The 4,250-nt window shown below is 46.4% G+C and overlaps 2 non-coding genes across 2 annotated transcripts; both read right to left on the minus strand.

The window, feature by feature from the left end:
- Positions 1-483: 483 nt before the first annotated feature.
- Positions 484-570, minus strand: trnastop-uca (transfer RNA opal suppressor (anticodon UCA)). Its single transcript has one exon. It is a non-coding gene; the product is annotated as a tRNA-Sec (tRNA).
- A 2,639-nt stretch (positions 571-3,209) lies between these two features.
- trnastop-uca (transfer RNA opal suppressor (anticodon UCA)) lies at positions 3,210-3,296 on the minus strand. The gene has a single exon. It is a non-coding gene; the product is annotated as a tRNA-Sec (tRNA).
- Positions 3,297-4,250: the final 954 nt, after the last annotated feature.

Here is a 4,250-nt window from a genome sequence, read left to right on the forward strand (position 1 = left end):
GAAAGGAATAAGCCAGATGGAGTGGGTGTGGCTTCGATTAAGATGACCAAAACAGAGGATAGCACCGCTGTGAGTGCTGAGGCAGGTCACAAACTATGGGGATTGGGAGGCCGGTGCTGGAAAGTAAAATGTTTAGGGTAAAACAAAATGGCCAGTTGAGGTATGAAGGGATTTGCCTGGCTGTTGATCGTTTCAGATGGATTGCAACATATTTTCACTGCGGATGCGTATTTATGACCTTGGGAAATATGGTCTGACGATTTTCTGGACTGGCTGAGAGAAGTCAACTCCACCTCAGAGAAACAGAAATCAACTCTCTCCCATATCAAATTGCACCTTTGCTTTGTGTTTAAAGAAATTGTTTTGATGTTTGCTCTTTAATCATGAGTATAATCTTAATAAAATGCCCCTCTTAAATAACATTCTTGAGCCAACCTTTAAACATCTGACTCAAGTTAAACACAAGCCTCTACACACATAATGCGCCTGGAAGGTGGAATTGAACCACTCTGTCTTTAAACAGCTACAGGTTTGAAGCCTGCACCCTAGACCACTAGGAATCATCCAAGCATCAAGCTAGTGTGGAGAGAGTCTTATATAAAACAGAGGAAATTGCAATACTTTATACTCAGGGTTAGTAGTTAGTCAGTCTCATCCAACCAGTTCTCACATTCCATGCAGGTTCATCTCACACAATACCAATATTTTCCATTGATTTTAAAAATGCTTTTAAATAAAATTGTGATTATCTTCACAATTTTATGGATTAATAATGCAAATGAGGATCGTTAGACAACATTTATGCAACCTCCAAATGGATGCCACCACCAGACCCATATTCCAAACCCCTCCCTTGTCAGCCGTCCACAAGGACCATTCCCTCCAGGACACCCTGGTGTACTCGTCCTTCACTCCCAACACACCCACCCCATCCACAGCCCCACAGAACATTCTCCTGCAACCACAGAAGATGCTACATCTGACCATTTACTTCCTCCCTCCTCACCATCTAAGGTCCCAAATACACCTTCCAGATGAAGCAGTGCTTTACTTGCACATCCCACAACCTCGTCTACTGCTTTCTCTGCTCACAATGTGGTCTCTAGCACATAAGGGAAACAAAGCACAGACTGGGTGACCGTTTTGTAAAACACCTACAACCTGTCCGCAAAGAAGACCCTGAGCTTCCAGTTGCCTGCCACTACAACACCCCACCCTGGTCCCTGGCCAACACCTCTGTCTCAGACTTGCTGCAGTGCTCCAGTGAAGCTCAGAGCAAGCTGGAAGGACAGCACTACATTTCCCATTTGGAAAATGCAGCATTCTGGACTTCTTATTGAGTTCAACAATTTTAGGGTTGCAATTTAAGTTTTCCCCAAGCTTTCCCCCACCCCCACATACCAGGCCTCTTCATTACATGGGCTGCTACCACACACAACCCATTGTCAGCGACTAATTGTCCCCATTAGCACCATCTCCCAGGTTTGTCTTTATCCACTCCTTTGTCTGTCCAACTATTTTTCTCTCTCTTGGGGCTCTATCTCCACCTATCCTTTAATCCTCCTGCCTCCCATCTCCATAATACTGCATAAAAACTATGCTCACCGCCCTGTGGCTGACCATTCCAATTTCACCTTCCACTCCATCAAGGTCATGCAGGTACTGGGCCGCCTCCACCGCAAACCATTACCACCCGATGCCTGGAGGAGGAAAGCCTCATATTCCATCTTGGGACCCTGCAACCACACAATATAAATGTGGATTTCAACAGCTTCCTAATTTCCCCTCCCTCCACATTATCCAAGTCCCATACTTCCAGCTCGGTGTGGGTCTCCTGACCTGTCCGTCACTCCCCCCAGACGCATCACCTTCTCCCTCACCTTCATCCACCTATCGCTTTTTCAACTAACTTCACACAACCCAACCTCCCACCCCTTTATCTCAGCCCACAACCCTATTTTCTGATCAAGGGGCTCGAAACATCAATTCTCCTACTCCTCGGATGCTGCCTGACCTGCTGCGCTTTCCCAGCAACACACTCTCGACTCTGATCCTCAGCATCTGCAGTCCTCACTTCCTCCTTTCTGAAGAATGGTCACTGGACCTAAAACTTTAAGTCTGATTTCTCTCCACACATGCTGCCAGGATTGCACGAGGATTAGGTAGACGATGAGCAGGATGAATAGCGTAGAAAGGGAGAACCTCTTCCCACCCGTAAAAGGTGCGGTAAGAGATCATAGATGGGGATAGGTAATGGAAGAAAGAAACATTTTCACTGAGCGAGTAGTACGAAATGAACATCGTGGGAGTATGATGGAGACAGGGTTCAACAGGCATGCAAGAGAACATTGGATCAGTATTTGGCTAGAAATAGTGAGCAAAGTTATGGGGGAAAGGCAGGAGAGTGGCACTAGGGAATGATGCTTGTCTGAAGGGCCAATGCAGGCAAAATGGCATCCTGTCACACCATAACAATTCTTGATTCGTTGACTGAGAGATGGAGAAGGGTGACCAATTTGCCTTTGGTGACCAATTTGTCGAGTGGAAAGGAATTAGCCAGATGGAGTGGGTGTGGCTTTGATTAAGTTGACCAAAACAGAGGGCAGTACCACTGTGAGTGCTGAGGCAGGTCACAAACTATGGGGGTATGTGAATTGGGAGGCCGGTGCTGGACAGTAAAATGTTTAGGGCTAAAACAATATGGCCAGTTGAGATATGAAGGGGTTTGCCTGGCTGTTGATTGTTTCAGATGGATTGCAACGTATTTTCACTGCGGATGCGTATTTATGACCTTGGGAAATCTGTTCTGACGATCTTTTGGACTGGCTGAGAGAGTCAACTCCATTTGAAAGCAGCAGCAGTAATGAGGTGGGGGATTTGGATCTGAACACAAGAGATTCTGACCTACTCTTGCTGATGGCTTCCTCCGTGGGTACGGTCAATCTGGGCAGGAATGGAGCTGTGTCACAGGAAACCATGCCACCTCTTCATTCAAACTGTCCCTGCTGTTCTTGCACCCACCTCAGAGAAACACAAATCAACTCTCTGCCATATCAAACTGCATCTTTGCTTTGTGTTTAAAGAAAGGGTTTTGATGTTTGCTCTTTAATCATGAGTATAATCTTAACAAACTGCCCCTCCCAAATAACATCCCCCACCTGACCTTTAAACCTCTGACACACGTTAAACACAAGCCTTTACACACACTGCGCCTGGAAGGTGGAATTGAACCACTCTGTCGCTAAACAGCTACAGGTTTGAAACCGGCACCCTAGACCACTAGGAATCATCCAGGCATCATACCTGCATGAAGAGTCTTATATAAAACAGAGGAAATTGCAATACTTTACACTCAGCATTAGTAGTTAGTCAGTCTCATCCAACCAGTCCTCAATATCCCATGCAGGTTCATCTAACACATTGCCAATATTTTCCACTGATTTTAAAACTGCTTTTAAATAAAATTGTGATTATTTTCACAATTTTATGGATAGATAATGCAAATGAGGTTCATCATTAGACAACATTTCCGCGACCTCCAAGGGATGCCACCACCAGACCCATATTCCAATCCCCTCCCTTGTTAACCGTCCACAAGGACCATTCCCTCCAGGACACCCTGGTGCACTCCTCCTTCACTCCCAACACACTCACCCCATCAACAGCCCCACGGAACATTCCCCTGCAATCACAGAAGATGCTACATCTGTCCGTTTACTTCCTTCTCCTTCACCATCTAAGGTTCCAAATACACCTTCCAGGTGAAGCAGCACTTTACCTGCACATCACACAATCTCATCTCCTGCTTTCTCTGCTCACGATGTGGTCTCCTGTACATTCCGGAAAGGAAAAACAGACTCGGTGACCATTTTGTCGAACACCTACGACCTGTCCGCCAAGAGGACCCTGAGCTTCCAGTTGTCTGTCACTACAACACACCACCCTCGTCCCTGGCCAACATCTCTGTCTCAGTCTCGCTGCAGTGCTCCAGCAAAGCTCAGCACAAGCTGGAAGAACAACACCTCATTTTCCATTTGGGATCGCTGCAGCATTCAGTGCTTCTTATTGAGTTCAACAATGATAGGGCTTGAGTGCCTTTCCCCAACCCCCCACACCCCCCCATAGTGTGTGACCTGTCTCAGCACTCACAGCGGTGCTATCCTCTGTTTTGGTCAACTTAATCGAAGCCACACCCACTCCATCTGGCTTATTCCTGTCCACTCAAGGTCACCAAAGGCAAATTGGTCACC

The sequence above is a fragment of the Hemiscyllium ocellatum genome, chromosome 33 (assembly GCF_020745735.1).
Source record: "Hemiscyllium ocellatum isolate sHemOce1 chromosome 33, sHemOce1.pat.X.cur, whole genome shotgun sequence".
Taxonomy (NCBI): domain Eukaryota; kingdom Metazoa; phylum Chordata; class Chondrichthyes; order Orectolobiformes; family Hemiscylliidae; genus Hemiscyllium; species Hemiscyllium ocellatum.